The sequence below is a fragment of the Bubalus bubalis genome, chromosome 1, assembly GCF_019923935.1.
Source record: "Bubalus bubalis isolate 160015118507 breed Murrah chromosome 1, NDDB_SH_1, whole genome shotgun sequence".
Lineage (NCBI taxonomy): Eukaryota > Metazoa > Chordata > Mammalia > Artiodactyla > Bovidae > Bubalus > Bubalus bubalis.
This window is the reverse complement of record NC_059157.1, coordinates 71872011-71892444: the sequence shown is the minus strand read 5'-3', so window position 1 is coordinate 71892444 and position 20434 is coordinate 71872011. Positions and strand designations below refer to the sequence as shown.

At 37.0% G+C, this 20434-nt stretch overlaps 1 protein-coding gene across 3 annotated transcripts in view; it reads left to right on the top strand.

Moving 5' to 3' along the window:
- ROBO1 (roundabout guidance receptor 1) overlaps positions 1-20434 on the top strand; it is a 1291095-nt gene that overhangs the window by 696335 nt on the left and 574326 nt on the right. The gene's annotated exons all lie outside the window — the stretch shown is intronic.

Below are 20434 nucleotides of genomic sequence, written 5' to 3'. Positions count from 1 at the left end.
CTTACAGATGGTTGTGTTCAAAAGAGAATAAACCAACAGATACATTTCACCTTGGTATAAAATAATAAACTGGTACTTTGGAAGCATCTTCACTATGTTCATAGTAATAATTATCTCCAATACTATCCCTCATCTACAAAATTCAGGGTTTGAAACATGCGAAACAACTATGAAAATTAATAGCACTTTTATAAGCAGCTTTAATACTTTTAGTCATAGATAACTCATTCTCATTTCTCCCCTATCTTCCAACATAATAACTGAGATTAAAGTACCACCCAATCAAAGCCCATTGGTGGTGAGATGGTGACGGAATTTATATGATACTTTTTCAGAAACTTAGAATAAGAGCTGTAAATATCATTTCTTAATAGCATAAATACTGAGAAAGTTCATATTTATGAAAGGAGGAATCCAACATAGTGTTCTTTCTCAGGGGTATCCTCATTTGCCAGTGCATCTTAGTTCAATTCCCTGTGCTCACTGTCTAAACAACTGCATTGTTTAGATATACTAATAGGGTTTGCACTTTGTCTTTTATGGATTTTCTGAAAATTATATATAACCAATGCATAAATCATGTTGGAGTATTGAATTAAGAGAACCTCAATAAAAATGCATTTAAGACTAAATGTAGCATTTTGGGAATTTTTCATTCTTATTTATTTTTCTTCGTTGGGTTATTCAGTAATCAGATTTCTGCTTTGAAACATATCATTAGATTAGTTAATAGGAGGAGGTAGATAACTTAAAATATCATCTTTAGATTCCGTATGGGAACTAATTAAAGCAGCACCATTTAATGTGAAGTGCCTGGAAAAACAATCTCCTGAATGATCTTGTTCCTGAGACTGGAACAGTTTGTCCTACTCTTACACCAAAGCAAGTTTGTTTCATATATTTTACTTCGGTGGAGCTAATTATTCAGGAACTTCTTTTCTACTATATGAATTAGACATGCTATTTGTGTCTCTTTTATTTGCATACTGACCTTTTCTTTGCTCATTAAAACCTCCATTGGAAGTGATAAAAATTCAATAGGAAAAAAATGTATTTTGTCTGCTCGATTACAATTATAAAGATTTTCGTTGCCTCTGAAGTTGACATAATCACACGAAGTATTAGATGAAACTACCTACAGATTTCTTTTTGTATGTGTGTCAGTTTGTGTTGTTTGTGTGTCTGTGTGTGTGAATTCCTTTTACTATGACTGTGTATAACTGAATTGTTAGACCCTTTTCTTATATAAGAGGTAACTCAGTTCAGAGGAAAGTAAGATGACCTATCTGTTCAGGAACATTTTTACATATTTAACATAAATTGACTGTAGTTTAGTACATCTAGAGTTTAGTAATTCTGGATATGACAGAAAGAGCATTGTCAGAAATAACATATAAATATTAAACAACACAGAGAATATGAAACAGTTGTCAAATCACTGACATGAGTTAGTTGCAAGATAAACTTCTAAAAATGTTAACAAGTAAATGTATCAGGTGTTGTTTGAGGTGTCTATATTTTTGGTACAGTTTCTCAAAATGACTGTGCAAGTTGTATCTACTGGTAGACTAGATATTTATTTTTCAGTACATGTTGCTTCATTTTGTTGAGCTGACATGTAGGACTTTCCTTCCTTCTCCTAACATTCATAAGTTTAAAGAAGAAAAGTTTCTCGGAAGGAGTCATGCAATTCTGGAAAACATATTTACAGCAACATGAAACAGTCCCAAAGAAGAAAATCACCAGTTTACTAATATTCACATCCACACACCCCCAATTCTTTCTTTTTCTACCACTATAAAGAGTACAATTTCCACTACGGCTAATTTGTCACTTCAACATCTGCTCTGTTGCTCAAATCACTGGGGACCGTCACTATCAAACTGACCCATCAAACTAGAACCCAAGTACTCATATCATACACATGAAATTTTTATCAATGATGTAGTCCACAAATGATAATCTTTTATTAATAGTACTTATTATTAAACCATATACTGTACTTATCTAAATTACATAATGGATTTAATTGAGAGGCCTAGGAAAATATAGAAATATGGAGTTTAAGGAAGAAATAAAATTGACCCTTTTTCTCCTTGCTATCTTCAGAAACAATACTATAAAGTTATGTAAGGTTTGAAAGTATTTTAGTCTTTCTTCTACTAATCAATGAATACAGAATAGTTTCTAAGGTAGGTTGACAGTATGTTATTAGAGTGAACTTCTGCATTTTTTAAAGAGAAGTAGCCCATTTCCTGTTTAACTAATTGTGTCATAAATATTGGGGATTATTTTACAGTCAAAGTATATAGAGTTTGTTGCAAGAACAAGTGAGGTGGGATTTCAAATCAGCACTTTGTGGGGTCAGACAGACATCCCAAAGAAGTTGAATATGTAATGATCAATTATTTTGTTAAAGGAGCTTCTACAAAGAGTACGTTGTCCATTGACTTCTAGAAATCATATGGTGTTTTACAAATTTGAAGAAACCTAAGTAACACATCCAAGAATATTTAAATGTCTGAAATATATACAGAAATCACACCCAGCTTTAGTCAAGCATGAAATTTATCAATATATAAAATATATAAAAAGTTAGGGAATAAGTGAGAGCTAATGACATCCTAGTAGCATGTTTAATATTTCCAGAAAGTTGTGATTATTAATTAGAAAACAAATGAACTTTATATGTTTCTTAAGTATCAGAAAAAGCCTGTAAATTTGATGAGTAATATCTAAAATACATCCTTTTTCCCATATCTACATACTAAGGATAAGATAATGTCCCCCATCAACCTAGGTCTGTTTGAGGATTAGTTTCCTATATTTGCAGTAGCATATCAGGAGAAAAGCTAAATGTAAATTTGAAAATCTTAAAATTGAACAGTTATCAGAATTATGTTCAGTGCCAATATAAGAACAGTCTTATGGACTCTGTGGGAGAGGGAGAGGGTGGGAAGATTTGGGAGAATGACATTGAAACATGTATAATATCATGTATGAAATGAGTCGCCAGTCCAGGTTCCATGTACAATACTCCATGCTTGGGGCTGGTGTACTGGGACGACCCAGAGGGATGGTATGGGGAAGGAGGAGGGAGGAGGGTTCAGGATGGGGAACACATGTATACCTGTGGCGGATTCATTTCAATATTTGGCAAAACCAATACAATATTGTAAAGTTTAAAAATAAAATAAAATTAAAAAAAATAAATAAATAAAATAAAGATCATGAGACACTACTCAGTTGCAGGCAAGCTGCCATCTGCAAGGCTAATGTAATTATAGAGACTAAAAAAAAAAAAAAAAAAAAAAAAAACAAAAATAACATTGGGAAAGCCAGACTCAGACAGTTATAGCAATGCAAGAAGTTCCAGACAAAGTTGGTCACCTCATGGTGCAAGAGAGAAGATTTGCCCAGCTCAGAGCCAACACACAAACACAATACAAATGTGGACATTCAAATCAGTAGAACTCAATTACAAATCTGATCACCCCCAAACATGTACCTATTGATTTTATTAGCTTATCCTGGACATGAAAATAAAAACTGTGAAACTTAAAAAAAAAAAAAATCTAGCCATGGAATGTCAGAATTGCAGAGTAATTTCAAATGGGGATAATGGAGTCTTCTATGAATCAACACTACCTCCAAATAAAGTTTGGTTATAATTATTTGGTGATAAACAAAATATATGCTCTATTAAAAAAATAAAATCTTGGAGTGGGTAGCCATTCCTTCTCCAGGGGATCTTCCCGACCCAGAGATCGAACCCATGTCTCCTACATTGCAGGCAGATTCTTTACCATCTGAGCCATGAGGGAAGCCCCAGCATGTTTTCTCATATGCACACAAACAACATCCCCCAAACCATGTTTGCCTCACATTTTGGGATCTTAACAGGTAACTGTTCATTTATGGTGGCATTGATTCTTCTGTCATTCTGCATTCTTAATGCTGTAGCTTCCTGACTTAAACCAAACAGAAGCTTCATTGTAGTGTATGCACCTTTTAAAAAACTTATGTATTAATACTGATAAGTAGCATTTATTATCACTTAATGGGTGCAGTGAAGTTTTCTAAGCACTTTACATGACTTAATTCAATTAATCCTCATGACAATCCTCTCAGAAAGATGTTGTTATTAATAGTGATAATACCTAATGTCTGCTTCAGTATTCCAGAAGAGAAATTAATGGCATTTTCCAGCATCATAAAGGTTGTAAGGGGTTGTTCTAATTATAAGCTACATTTCAGCACACATTTGGAAGTTAAATAGATTAGTCATGTTCCTTCTACCACAACAATACCAGTGCTAGTAACCAGTATTTTAAGTCTCTGCTGAGCTCATCCTAGGTTCATCATTATCACAATAATAAAGGCACATGTTGTTTAAATCAAATAAGACAAAAGCTTTAAACAAGAATAAGTAGGTCTCTACTCTCCCTCCTTATTCTTGAACCTACCTCCCTTTAATCTATTTTCTTACTCTTTTAGATATTTCTTCTGATAATTTCCTTTATATTTTTAAATAAATTGAATCTGCAAGTACTTCTTGACTTGTCAGTTTTATACATTATCTCATAATCTTTTTCCCTCTTCTTCCACTATCACATTCTTTGTTATTAACAGTCAGAGTTTACATTGGTAAGGCTTAAGCAAGTTGTCCCTTTGTGACTCTACCACAGAGACAAGTGAAATACTAAAATTGCATTGCCATCTTTGTACAAGACTGTTCATTTTCTGGAACTAATCATTGAAGTTTAACTTCCTAAGTGCTTAGTTATGTCCAATATTCCATTGATTGGAGGTTTTTTTAGATGTCTTTCTCATAAAAGCCTCCATTTCTGTGTCAAACTGATTTCTCTCTAGACCTGGGACTTTCGGACCTTCTTTCATCACTCTCTTATATTAGTTCTCCTATTTCCCAGCAGCCAGTTCTTCCACTTTCCTGGTTTATCTTCTCTTTAACAGAAGCCTAGTCTTCACAAAATATATCATAATAAGACTTTTAAAACATCAAGAACAAAGAACTCTTACTATAATTAACTTTACTGTGGCTTATCCATGTTTGCTTGCTTATTTGTTCAAATGCTGGGTACTGGATCAGTCATTCAGTTCAGTCACTCAAAGGGAAATTTTCTTAAGTTATTTTTTGATAATTCCCATCTCTACATCCCCCGTTCTGAAATTGCTGTTAATCAGACTGTGAACCCCTTACACTGATTCATTAAGTCTCTTGTCCTTTCTTTCCTAATTTCTAATTCTTTGTTGTTTTCTCTCCTAATTTCTGGGAAACATCCTTGATATTTACTGTCTACCAATGCTTTTAGCAAAATATTTTATCTGTTTATTATGATAAGTTTCTGAGAGGTCTTTCTTATCCTTTGATGTCTAAAGAACTTCCATAAGTCAAGATTTCAAACTAATTTTACTGACAATTGCTTTTTATGCTAAACCTCTGAGTCTTCAGGTTTCCCTAGTGGCTCAGTTGGTAAAGAATCTGCCTTCAATGCAGGAGACCTGACTTCCATCCCTGGGCTTGGAAGATCCCCTGGAGAAGGGAATGGCTACTCAACTCCAGTATTCTTGCCTGGAGAATTCCATGGACAGAGGAACCTGGTAGGCTACAGTCCATGGGGTTGCAAAGAGTCGGACAGGACACAGTGACTTTCACTTTCCCTTTCTGAGTCTTCTAATATATGGGTAAATTATTAGAAGTCTCTTCATAATCAATTTATAGGTGAGAAAACTGAGACTCTTAAAGTTATTATGATTTAACCACAATAGTATAGATATTTAGCAGTGAAAACTTAACTAGAACCATGTCTCTCAAATCTGACTTTCAGTGCATTTTTTAACTTAAAATATGTCATAGAGTCAATTGGAAATGAGGAAGTGTAAGAAAATACACTACTGAACACATTAAAATCAATGCTACACTTAAAGTGGTTACATATTAATATATTTTTAAGCCCTTTCTATTTGGCTCTAGAAAATAACATATGCAAATTCATACAAAATACCTATACTACTCTTAAAGAAATATTGGAGTGATCATTTATTTATTTACATAAACAAAACCAGTTTTTTCTGGAGTTAATAATTGAATTTTATTCATATTAAGTACCTACCCTGGGGAGGGCATTGTACAGGGGACACGGGTATTTAAGATTTAAATTTTGTTAAAATCAGTACCATGCATGACTCTTCTTTGGATCATCATATCTGATGAATCCCTCATTAACTTGTTCTTTGCAACTTGTGCATCACACATTTGCGCATCATAGGGAATTAATAAACATTCACTAAAATGATAAGTTAAACCATCTCTACTTTCTGTTAACCCATATTGGGAAGAAAATCATAGTATCATATCAATATAACCAATTGGTTTAGTCTTTCAAAGTAAAGGGAAAGAGACACATTTTTTCCAGATTTATAAAGTGTAAAATGTGTGGGTTTTTTTTTTTTTTTTTTATAATGACCTCAATTTTCAGGCAGTTCTGCCAGTTCTCTGAAAATATGAAAAGGAAGCAAATGAGACAGAAGATTGGGATACTGGGTTACACTCATGTATACCACTCCAAAATTCTTGCTTTTTGAATTAAAGCAAAAGAAAAAACCGGCTTTATTTTTGTGATAATTGACATAGGGAGTAGACATGCCTAACTTTGCCTTCCTAAAGTTTAAGGGACGTGGAACACGGAAGCTTCAGGTGAATTTTAGAATTGAAAATTAAGCTGAACCAATAACAACAATGGGATTCTATGAAAGAAGATTTCAAAGCAGTCTATTTCAATTAATTTTTTTATATTAAAAATCAAATTTTGTGTTACCCTAACATTATTAACAATAATTATAATCCCAGAGTTTGTAATGAATATTTTGGAGATTTAAATCATTGCACAAAGGTGTTGACTAAGGCACTGATTGTTATATTTAGTATTTTATAACATTTTCCATCTGGAAAACCTTGTAGCTACACATTTTGAGTAGAGGAGGAAAGAGTAAAGTGTATCAGCTTCTACAAAATGGAAAAACCTTGACTTTAATAGGAAAATTTCATCTAACTTTATTTTTTTAGTTAGATGTTCCAGAGGACAAAACACTTTACATGAATAGTTTTGATTTGAATTTTTGAAAGACTGCTTTTCTTTTGATTTTTTTTAATATATCCCAAAGTAACAAATTTTAGAGATGTGTAGATAAGTAGATACACTCTGAAACATAAAGTCAGTTCAGTTCAGTTGCTCAGTTGTGTCTGACTCTTTGCAACCCCATGGACTACAGCACGCCAGGCTTTCCTGTCCATCACCAACTCCCAGAGCTTACTCAAACTCATGTCCATTGAGTCAGTGATGCCATCCAACCATCTCATCCTCTGTTGTCCCCTTCTCCTCCCACCTTCAATCTTTCCCAGCATTAGTGTCTTTTCAAATGAGTCAGTTCTTCACATCAGGTGGCCAAAGTATTGGAGTTTCAGCTTCAGCATCAGTCCTTCCAATGAATATTAAGGATTGATTTCCTTTAGGATGGACTGGTTGGATCTCCTTGCAGTCCAAGAGACTCTCAAGGGTCTTCTCCAGCACCACAGTTCAAAAACATCAATTCTTCAGCACTCATCTTTCTTTATGGTCCAAATCTCACATCCACACAACACTACTGGAAAAACCATAGCTTTGACTAGATGGAATTTTGTGGGCAAAGTAATGTTTCTGCTTTTTAATATGCTGTCTAGGTTGTTCATAACTTCTCTTCCAAGGAGCAAGAGTCTTTTAATTTCATGGCTCCAGTCGCCAACTGTGGTGATTTTGGAGCCACCCAAAATAAAGTATTAGGCCCTTTTTAAGTGTGAATGACATCCTGAAGACAGAGATCCTATGCATATGAGGGATTCAGAGTAAGAGTTTTTAGAGAGGTTTAACAAATTTTGAAGAAATAAATAATTCTTGTGTTGTATCAGCCACAGTAAAATGGACTACCTAATTATCTCATGAAATCAGTAAGATCCTCATTTACACAACAATTTATGCAAAGTAATTAATATTTTAGCCTAACTATTCTCCACTTTGACTACAGAGGCAAGACTTTGGAAATGACTATCTCATAACCTAGCAAGACACATCCCAAGTTCAAAGCCTTCCAAGAAGTTTTCATTGTTGTTGTTTAGTCACTAAGCCTTGTCTGACTCTGTGACCCCACGGACTGTAACCTGCCAGGCTCCTTTTTCCATGGAATTCTCCAGGCAAGAATACTGGAGTGGGTTGCCATTTCCTTCTCCAGGGGATCTTCCCAACCCAGGGATCAAAACCCATGTCTCCTGCACTGGCAGGCAGATTTTTTTTTTATCACTGAGCCACCAGGGAAGCCCACCTAGCAGTACGTGCCAGCAACATGATGCTTAGCTTCCAGCCATGAACTGTCAGCTTACAGTCATGAGTAGAGTCGCATGCCTGCACTTCTTCAGAACCCTGCTTAAAGTCCTATGGAAGCCATGCTCCACCTTTTCTGTTTTAGCTTTTCCGATTCATAAAAAGGAAATAATATTTGTCACTCATTAATATTTTGAAACTTTAAACAGAATTGGCTAATTTTCCTGATCTCTAATTTTTAGAGAGATTTATAGGAAATGATCATTTTTTTTCCTCCTTACAGTCATTTCTATAGATTTTTTTCCCCACAATTCATAGACTTCAGTTATCCAAAGAGTTAATACTTGGAGGGCCATGTAATCAGTACATAGCATTTGCTATAAAATTAAAGTATTTTATTATTATTACTTTACACTGCTTCTAGAAACTATTGAATCAGCTAAAGGTTAGTACTACAACTATGGGATCATTGCTTTCCCCTGAAGCGCAAGGTGCTCAATGCTGTGATTCTACTGCCAAAATTTGCCATCATATCAAGTCCCATTGGGCTTCACTGGAGGCTCAGATAGTAAAGAATCTGTCTACAATGCAGAAGACCAGGGTTTGATCCCTGGGTCTGTAAGCTGTCCTGGAGGAGGGCATGTCAACCCATTCCAGTACTTTTGCATGAAGAATTCCATGGACAGAAGAGCCTGGGGGCTACAGTTCATGGGGTTGCAAAGAGTTGGCCATGACTGAGCAACTTTCACTGCACGATGGATTTTCTCTGTCATGTGGCCCAGACAAGAACGCTGATTTGCATGGCAAGCTGGATCAGTAGGGCAACCTTCTCTTGCTCTGTGTCACACTCAAAAGGGATAGCATTGAGGGCAGTTGATTAATAGGAAGAAAAAGCTCACCCAAATGTGTTATATATTTCTGCCATTATCCAAAGATACCCAACAAGCAGACATATTACTAAAAAATGTGGGCCACTTTGGCAAAAATATCCTGACAGGAATATACCGTTAAACTTCACAGAAATAGTAGGCAGAAAGAACCTGTTTTTTTGTTTTTGTTTTGTTTTTTTATGGGATTTTTTTTTACATACTTTGGAATGTTTAGTTCTTACAAAGTCATAGAATAACTGCTGCTTACTGCTCACCAAGATTTATGAGCATGATTTCAACAATCTGCAGGACCAGGATGTTGACTTGGGGATAGTGAGATGATCAAGATCTCACAGGAATAAATATAGAGGGTTGATGTACCCTTAGATAAGATGTGTAGCACCATGCCTACCAAGTGAAAGGAAAATTATTCTGGTATGATTTCTTTACTGGAGAAGAATGAAGAATGAATTTGCCAGAATAGTAGCTGCATTTTATGTGCCAGTGTCTGTTAATTTTCTCTGGTAAAAAGAAAATATCTGCAAGATTCTTTAACACTTAAATCTCCTGACTTAAGTACAGTAATCTTGTCATTTCTCCAAACCCTATCTCTGTTATCCCAGGACTTAGTTTAATGGAGAAAGTGAAGTGAAGTGAAATCGCTCAGTCACGTCTGACTCTTTGCGACCCCATGGACTGTAGCCCACCAGGCTCCTCCGTCCATGGGATTCTCCAGGCAAGAATAGTGGAGTGGGTTGCCATTTCCTTCTCCAGGGGATCTTCCCGACCCAGGGATCAAACCCATGTCTCCCACATTGCAAGCAGACGCTTTAACCTCTGAGCCACCAGGGAAGTGGAGAAAAGATAAGGTCAAATGCCCATTGTACAATGAAATAGTCCTTGAAATTGGCAGGAATTGGCTCATGTTTTCAGAGATCAGTTCCGTCGCTCAGTTGTGTCTGCCTTTGCAACCCCATGAACTGCAGAATGCCAGGCTTCCCTGTTCTTCACCAACTCCCAGAGTTTGCTCAAACTCATGTCCATCGAGTCAGTGATGCCATACAACCATCTCCAACTTCCTGCCTTCAATCTTTCCCAGCATCAGGATCTTTTCCAAGGAGTCAGTTCTTTGCACCAGGTGGCCAAATTATTGGAGCTTCTGCTTCAGCATCAGTCCTTCCAATGAATATTCAGGAATGATTTCCTTTAGGATGGACTCATTAGATCTCCTTGCAGTCCAAGGGACTCTCAAGAGTCTTCTCCAACACCACAGTTCAAAAGCGTCAATTCTTTGGAACTCAGCTTTCATTATGGTCCAACTCCCACATCCATACATGACTAATGGAAAAACCATAGCTTTGACTAGATGGGCCTTTGTTGGCAAAATAATCAGAGTTAGGGTATCTCATTTGATTTGTTGGTTTTACATATAGCAGCAATTCTAAAGACTTCTTACTATTGAAAAAAATGGTCCCTAGGAATTCCCTAGTGGTCCAATGGTTAGGACTCCGGGCTCTCACTGCCATGGCCTATGTTAAATCCCTGGTTGGGGAACTGCTGCTGCTGCTAAGTTGCTTCAGTAGTGTCTGACTCTGTGCAACCCTATGGACTATAGCCCACCAGGCTCCTCCATTCATAAGATTTTCCAGGCAAGAGTACTGGAATGGGGTGCCATTGCCTTCTCCAGGTTGGGGAACTAAGATCCCAGAAATCCCATGGCACAGCCAGAAAATAAAAGGTTTTTTAAATAAATACATTTTAAAAGCCTTCATTCAATGGGTCAAGGAGGACAGCTGTTATTTTGCCAATTGTTGATTCAACTATTTTTTCAAAAACTGAAAAGATTGTCACAAGATGGATTTTTCAGGCACACTGGCAGATGTGTTAAGACAAAGCTCTATCATTTGACTGATGAAATGCACTTGTGTTCCAGATCTCTAGATATTAATATCACACAATCTGCATCTCCCTTTCGTCAAATCAGACGTCTTGATAAATGGGCTTCCTTTAGGGAAATCCAGAAATAAAGTTATAGTACATAAATTTGATTTATGTAAAGGGTATTATGTGACCCTTTTTCATAACTACCAGGCCTCTCCTTCAGTTCTGGGGGTTCAAACCCACTCACTAGGTGACCACTCATGGCCTGGCAATTGAAGAGTGGACTCAAGTCAGGTCTTTTTTCACCAAACCTAGAGTTCTTTATTTATTTAAAAGTTAATTATACTTTGGTCACTTCACAAATATTTTAATTTTAGGAAGTCATGATGTGTAAACCACAACAAATATCCATGGGAGTTGGATGACTATTGGGAAGACCATGCTCACTTTGTCTCTGATAGTTAATTGCGACCATTTGGTCTTGGCCACCCCATGACCCTGGTAAAGAATCCACCTGCAATGTGGGAGACCTGGGTTTGATCCCTGGGTTGGGAAGATCCCCTCAAGAAGCAAATGGCTACTCCAGTATTCTGGCCTGGAGAATTCCATGGACTGTATCATCCATGGAGTTGCAGAGTCAGACATGACTGAGTGACTTTCACTTTTCACCCCATGACCCTATCATCCACATTGAAATCAGGGAGCTCATTACCATGACACTGCTTTCTAATTTCATCCCCAGCCTTCAAACAACAAAGGCTACAATGCTTTTCAAGGATGCAGGGGCTCCTCTCTGGAGCTTAGTACAAAATGCCTTGTTGATGGGATTGTCTAATGGGCCCTTGCAGGAAACAAAATTGGAGAATATGTCACAAATGATAAATCCACTCAAACATTTGAATCCCTCTATATCAGCACTGCCCAATAAAATTATAAATGCATGCCACAGATGCAAACCACATGTATACTTACACATTTTCTAAAAGCCATATTGTAAAACACAATAAAAAGAAATAACTGAAATTGTTTTTTAAAATTATATTTTGCTTAACCTAATTTAGACAAGATATTATTATTTCAATATGTAATCCATATTCAAATTATCATTGAGATAGCACTATTTTACTCTTTAAGGATTTAGATCAGCCGCATGTCAAATGCTTGATAGTCATATGGATTCCTCCCTCCCCATTATACCAAAGAATTTCAGGCATTTTCCAGATGTCCAAGTTGGTTTTAGAAAAGGCAGAGGAAGCAGAGATCAAATTGCCAACATCTGCTGGATCATGGAAAAAGCAAGAGAGTTCCAGAAAAACATCTATTTCTGCTTTATTGACTGTGCCAAAGCCTTTGACTGTGTGGATCACAATAAACTGTGGAAAATTCTGAATGAGATGGGCATACCAGACCACCTGACCTGCCTCTTGAGAAACCTGTGTGCAGGTCAGGAAGCAACAGTTAGAACTGGACATGGAACAACAGACTGGTTTCAAATAGGAAAGAAGTATGTCAAGGCTGAATATTGTCACCTTACTTATTTAACTTATAGGCAGAGTACATCATGAGAAACGCTGGGCTGGAGGAACCACAAGCAGGAATCAAGTTGCTGGGAGAAATATCAATAACCTCAGATATGCGGATGACACCACCTTTTGGCAGAAAGTGAAGAAGAACTAAAGAGCCTCTTGATGAAAGTGAATGAGGAGAGTGAAAATGTTGGCTTAAAGCTCAACATTCAGAAAACTAAGATCATGGCATCTGGTCCCATCACTTCATGGGAAATAGATGGGGAAACAATGGAAACAGTGGCTGACTTTATTTTTCTGGGTTCCAAAATCACTGCAAATGGTGACTGCAGCCATGAAATTAAAAGACTCTTACTCCTTGGAAGGAAAGTTATGACCAACATAGATAGCATATTCAAAAGCAGAGACATTACTTTGCCCACAAAGGTCCGTCTAGTCAAGGCTATGGTTTTTCCAGTGGTCATGTATGGATGTCAGATTTGGACTATAAAGAAAACTGAGCGCTGAAGCATTGACTCTTTTGAACTGTGGTGTTGGAGAAGACTCTTGAGAGTCCCTTGGACTACAAGGAGATCCAACCAGTCCATTCTAAAGGAGATCAGTCCTGGGTGTTGATTGGAAGGACTGATGTTGAAGCTGAAACTCCAATACTTTGGTCACCTGATGCAAAGAGCTGACTCATTTGAAAAGACCCTGATGCTGGGAAAGATTGAGGGCAGGAGGAAAAGAGGACAACAGAGGATGAGGTGGTTGGATGGCATCACCGACTCGATGGACATGGGTTTGGGTGGACTCAAGGAGTTGGTAATAGACATTGAGGCCTGGTGTGCTGCAGTTCATGGGGTCGCAAAGAGTCGGACAAGACCGGACACTGAACTGAACTGAACTTTACTTGCTAAATACATCACTTAAGACTAAGTTCAGTGAATACCAAGCAGACAGCTAGAACCACTTGCAGCAGCTCAAACTAGCCCTTGATTTCAGAATTTTTGTTAAATCTAATCATATTAATAAATGCAGCCACCTTAAAATTACTTTCCTTTGTTCCTGGTCCAACACATTTAGAATCATATTCTGTAGATATTCCTCAGGAGTCTGTTGGTATATATTAGCAAAATCTAGTAAGGCTCCTTTTCCTGAATTAGGTGTTATAATTGTGACTTGTTGGCAATTGAATCTGATCTTTACTCTGGAGGTAATTAGGAGCAGTAGGGCAGGGTGCGAGGTGAATGAAAATCCTTTAATGTGGTCACTATCTGAACGACTCCAAGTAAGGCAACTCCAGCTTCATCCCTGGGAAGAAAAGACCCTTCCTGCTGTCGAGAGGAGGGCTCAAGTTTTTCTGAACCCATCCACATAATTCTATTCCAGTTTTCAGGTCCTGCACTTTCCCAGTCAATGCTCTAAATTTTCACGCAAGAGACCCCAGTCCAGCAATGCTGAGTCAGAATTTTAGCCACAAGAGCCCTGAGGCCATAAGCCACAAGATATTATCTGTGCCCCCGTTGGGCCTTGAGTCAAGAATTTAAAACTCAAAGAATTTAATTTCTTGAGTCAAGAATTTAAAAGTGACAAGTATGTCACTTCTCTAAATGATTCAGTGTACTCAAAAGAGGTAGGGCCACCCATATAGCCCCTGAGTGTTTTTTATTTATAATTGGAGTATAATTGCTTCACAATGTTTAATAATTTCTGTATTCACAACAAGGTGAATCAGCTGTAGGTATACATATATTCCCCTCCCTCTTGATCCTCCATCCCACTCCCATTCCATCCCACCCATCTAGGTCATCACAGAGCTGAACTCCCTATACTATGCGGCAGCTTCCCACTAGCTTTCTATTTTACATGGGGTACTGTAAATATATAGGGCTTCCCTGGCAGCTCAGATAGTGAAGAACTGCCTGCCATGCAGGAGACCCAGGTTCAATCTCTGGATCGGGAAGATCCCTGGGAGATTTGCCTGGGGATCTCCAGGGAAGTGGAGATACTGGCTACCCACTCCAGTATTCTTACCTAGAGAATTCCATGGGCAGAGGAGCCTGCCAGGCTGCAGCCCATGGAGTCACAGAGAGTCAAACATGACTGGGCACAGAGTGTATATATGTCAAAGGCACTTTCTCATTTCATCCCACCCTCTCCTTCCCCTGACCCCAGTGTCTGCAAGTCTGTTCTCTATGTCTGAGGCTCTATCCCTAACATCATAATAGTCTACGATAAAAACTGTAAAGCCCATCAAAGCCTTTCTCAGTTGGCATTTCATTACAGGTGACCAGAGGGGTTATATCATGGTACTGTTTTGTCACTTTAGAATACAAATAGCTAGGTTCTCATTTTCTTTTTCTATTCTAATTTTTTAATTGAGATCTAATTGATGGATAACATTATATTAGCTTCAAAATGTACAACAAAATGATTCAATATTTGTATAGTTTGCAAAATGATCACCGTAATAAGTCTAGTTAGCATCCATCACCATAAGAAGTTACAATTATTTTTTCTTGTGATGAGATATTTAAAATCTACACTAGAGACTCATTTTCTAATTGCATTCAGATTGTACTCACTTCTAATCAAGCAAGTGAGGTAACAAATGCCAGATTCTCATCCTGGAGGTCCTGGGGATAACAACTAGTGATTGCATAGTGGGTCTCTGTTTTCAAAACTATTGAGGATTTTGGAAGGAGTTGGTAGGGTTAAAGGAAGAAGAAATTTCCCTAGATATTTTAATAAGAAAGGATTTTAATACAGGCAATTGGGTACTTTCAAAACTGTTGGAAAAAAGAGAAGCTAGACTTCTGAAAAAATTTGTTGTTGTTCAGCCACTCAGTCATGTCTGACGCTTTGCAATCCCATGCACTACAGCACACCAGGCTTCCCTGTCCTTCACCATCTTTTGCAGCCTGCTTAAACTCATGTCTACTGAGTCCGTGATGCCATCCACCTATCTCACCCTGTGTCGTCCCTCTCCTCCTGGCTTCAATCTTTCCCAGTATCAGAGTCTTTTCCAATGAGTTGGCTCTTCACATCAGGTAGCCAAATTATTGGAATTTCAGCTTCAGCATCAGACCTTCCAATGAATATTCAGGACTGATTTCCTTTAGGATGGATTGGTTTGACTTCCTTGCAATCAAACCTTGCAGTCAAGACTCTCAAGAGTCTTCTCCAACACCACAGTTCAAAAGCATTAATTCTTTGGTGCTCAGTCTTCTTTTTGGTCCAACTTTCACATCCACACATGACCACTGGAAAAAACATAGCTTTGACTAGATGGACCTTTGTCAACAAAGCAATATCTCTGCTTTTTAATATGCTGTCTAGGTTTGACATAGCTTTTCTTCCAAGGAACAAGCGTCTTTTAATTTCACAGCTGCAGTCACCATCTGCAGCAATTTTGGAGCCCCAAAAATGCAAAGTCTCTCACTGTTTCCCTTGTTTCCCCATCTATTTGCCATAAAGTGATGGGACCAGATGACATGATCTTCATTTTTTGAATGTTGAGTTTTAAGACAACTTTTTCATTCTTTTCTTTCACTTTCATCAAGAGGCTCTTCAGTTCCTCTTCGATTTCCGCCATAATGGTGGTGCCATCTACACATCTGAGGTTATTGATATTTCTGCCGGCAGTCTTACCCAATAATAAATTACCTCTAGGGCACATCAGCTTAAGAAGTATACCAAAGAAGCTATGTCTTACTTCAGAAATGAGATATCAAGATGGTAACAATAACCCTGTGTACGAGACAGTAAAAGAGACACTGATGTATAGAACAGTCTTTTGGACTCTGTGGGAGAGGGAGAGGGTGGGAAGATTTGGGAGAATGGCATTGAAACATGTATACTATCATGTATGAAACGAGTTGCCAGTCCAGGTTCGATGCACGATACTGGATGCTTGGGGCTAGTGCACTGGGATGACCCAGAGGGATGGTATAGGGAGGGAGGAGAGAGGAGGGTTCAGGATGGGGAACACATGTATACCTGTGGCAGATTCACTTTGATAGTTGGCAAAACTAATACAATTTTGTAAAGTTTAAAAATAAAAATTAATTAAAAAAAAAAAAAAGAAATGAAAATTCTTTAAGTCTTCCAAGTCTGTAAATGAACTTATTTCTGAAAGTGCAAAATATACACAATTGTCATTCCCTGTGATAACTTAAATCTAGTAGGCACTTAACACTTTTGTTTGGCATTTTGTCATATAATCCTGGGGCTTCCCAGATGGTGCTAGTGGTAAAGAATCTGCTTGCCAATGCAAGAGACATAAGAGACGCAGGTTCAGTCCCTGGGTGGGGAAGATCCCCTTGCCTGGAAAATCCCATGAACAGTGGAGCCTGGTGAGCTACAGTCCATAAGGTCGCAAAGAGTCAGACACAACTGAAGTGACTTAACACACACACACACACACACACATATAATCTTCCCAGCAGCTTGGCAGATTGGATTTTATCTTTACTTCATAGATAAGGAAACTGAGTCAGAAACAGATTAAAGCAGTTTTCCTGAATTGCCACTTATCACATACAGGGACTCTAGCTTCTATTCTCATTCACTTCCCACATCAAGGTAATGGTTATCAGTAGTAAGCTTCATGTATTATTAATAACTGCAAGTCAGCATGCATAAGCTTTCAAATTACCACAGTTATCCAATTAACCTCTGGTTACTTATATAGCCTTTAGTGCTTCTCTTCAGGAGCAGGCTAATGAATTTCAGTATAAATAATTATACAAGTGGGAAACAAAGGTCATGAAAAAAAATGAAACACTTCATAATAACTGTTACATAAAGGGCTTTTTATTCCCCCAAAATCAATTTTAAAGATTGAAGTCTTGGCAGGAGCCTAGTCGATTTTAATTTTAGTGCTATTCAGTTGGTTGTAATAAAATTTTAAAAACTAATAATAATGATATATCAATGTATTAAGTATAACACTTTAATTTTACAGATGAAATAAGAGAACCATACATGTCTAGTAAAAGTATAAAAACATGCGGGGAATGATTTACATCAACTTCAAGATGCTAGTTATCTCTGGGGAAGCGAGGAGTAGAGAGAGAAGGATACAGCTATAGTAGAATCTGTAAATTTTAGTTTCTATTTAAAAAAGGATTTAAACCAAATGGGGGAAAAATTTAATTATGGTTTATGCAAAGTATAAATGAGTACTCATTATATTTGTGTGGTTTTCTGCATAATATGAAGTATTTCATAATTTGAGATTAAAAGTTTTATGAAAGGGACATTGATTTTTAAGAATTATCAAGGTCCTATCAGACCTCTATATAATATGACATACTTTGCTTATCATATGTTTTATGTTAGCATCTGCATTTTGAAGATGATATACAATAGAACTTTGGAAAAGTATCTTAAATTTATACAGCTATTGTAAAATAAAGCCAAAAGAAAGAAGAAATGAACTTTACCCAACTTTACTTTATAAATCTTATAAAGTATGTTTTGATGTATTGAGTTTAATGTTCATTCAGGTCAGACATGACCTCAGTTTCTAAAGATCTAATCCAGAAACAAATGCCTGAAATGGATTTTTCTGTCTTAAGAAAATTAAAGAGACACCACGATGTAGCTTAACATCAAGAATAAGAAGATCTACACCAAATAATATTCATTGTTTGCTTAAAAAATATATGCAGCTTGTAATTATGAGTAAATATGTCTGTTCATTATCTTTTTTCAAATGCAGTTTCGGTGTTTTCAATTTTAAAATTCAACCAGTGGAGACGTACAAAGTCCTTTCACAGAGAACAGTACAAAATTAAATTACCATTTCTAGAATAGGGTTAGCCACAGAAATCCTCATTAGTGAAAATGTTCTAAAGGGAATCAGACTATTCACTCCATAATTTAACCAAGACATTACTCAGAAACAGGACACCCGTATTCACCAACGCCTTTAATATCCTAGTAGTTTAGTCTTAATCTTTGTTTAACAGCTCTGCTGCTGCTGCTGCTAAGTCGCTTCAGTCGTGTCCGACTCTGTGCGACCCCATGGACTGCAGCCTACCAGGCTCCTCCATCCATGGGATTTTCCAGGCAACAGTACTGGAGTGGGGTGCCGTTGCCTTCTCCCTTAATAGCTCAGACATGTCCAACTCAGTGTGACCTTGTGAACTGGTAACCCACCAGGCTCATCTGTTCATGGGGGTTCCCAGGCAAGAATACTGGAGTGGGTTGCCATGCCCTCCTCCAGGGGATCTTCCCAACCCAGGGATCGAACCCAGGTCTCCCAGATTGCAAGCAGATTCTTTACCAACTGAGCCACCAGGGAAGCCTATATTTACTTGGCTACATCAGGTCTTCCTTGTGGCACACAGGATCTTTAGTTGTGGCAGGTGGGATCTACTTTCCTGATCAAGGGTTGCACATAGGCTCCCTGCTTCAGAAGCACTGAGTCTTAGCCACTGGGCCACCAGGGAAGCCCCAAGTCTTAACCTACCTTTCTCTTATGTGTTTCTATCTTGTTTCCATTAACAACAGTAGTTCTATGAGGAGAAAAGTTGTAGAAGGAGAAAAATTCAGAATTATACTCAACAATTGATGATTGCCCTTATCTTTAAAATAAAAATTAAAGAGAAGCTTGTGGAAACAAATTCTGTTATATCCACTTTGTTGTAAACCAATAGATTTCTCTAGAACTTGTCAAAATGAGTATTAAAATGACTGTATTAACTTGTAAAAATAGTTGAATGGACAGGATTTTGTTCCTGGTGTTTATTAGTAACTATGAAGGTGAACAAGTGAAAGGTGGAGAAAAAGTTAAAATAAGGCCACTTTCAATGACAGAAGTACAGTTTTCACACAAGTAACAGTAACTACCCAATTACTTCTGCTGCCTTACATAAATTAGACATGATGTATCTTATTTTCTATGCATCAAAGCAAAAGTATTGTTGATAAAAATTAATTGTTTTTGTAATTCATGCTAAGTTCACTTAAATTTGCTTTGCAAGCAACCATCAGAATCAACCAGTTCAACTAAAATCAAAGTTTTAGGGAAGACTTAGAACATGAAATAAAATACATGTGATGCATTTTTGGTATCTAATGAGCATTCTGACATAGAGTAAAATTTATTTGATTGTTTTATCAAGATTAAATTACAGTGACTTTTACATAGATACCTGTATCCTCTATAATTCAATTTGGTTTTTATCAAGGGAATATTTTATTCTTCGAGTTTAAAAATGCTTTAACACTTCATGTCAGCCAAATGGTAATTTTAGAAAGATAATATTTAAAAATATTTACAAGTGTGTCGATTAATAATCTTTATTTAATTAAGCAATCCACAAGTATCCCCCAATTTCTAAAAATGACATATTGAAGGCTTTAATGATTACATAATTAATATGCTACCAATACATGCAATTTAGAAAAATAAAGAATAGCAAAAATTGAAAATAATATCATCAAAACCCCAAATTTTAATATGTAATCAGTCTTTATTATCCATGTGTAGTAGAACAAATTTCACTTAAAGAGAATTCATACACACAGGAACAGACACAAAAGGCAAGCAAACATTTTATTGAGATTGAAAAAGTAATTAGGACTTTTAAAAAACAAACCACAACTTAGAAAAGTAATTTATGTCATATTCAGTTAAATATGTTCTATGTTTGCAACTCTGTCTTGGATAATGAATCAAGCACCTAATCTCACACAACTTCTCTGATAAATACTGTGTGGTAGAAAGATCTGAAATCCATCACTTCATGTTTAATATTATCAGAATTGTCTTATTCTTTGTGAAGCAACC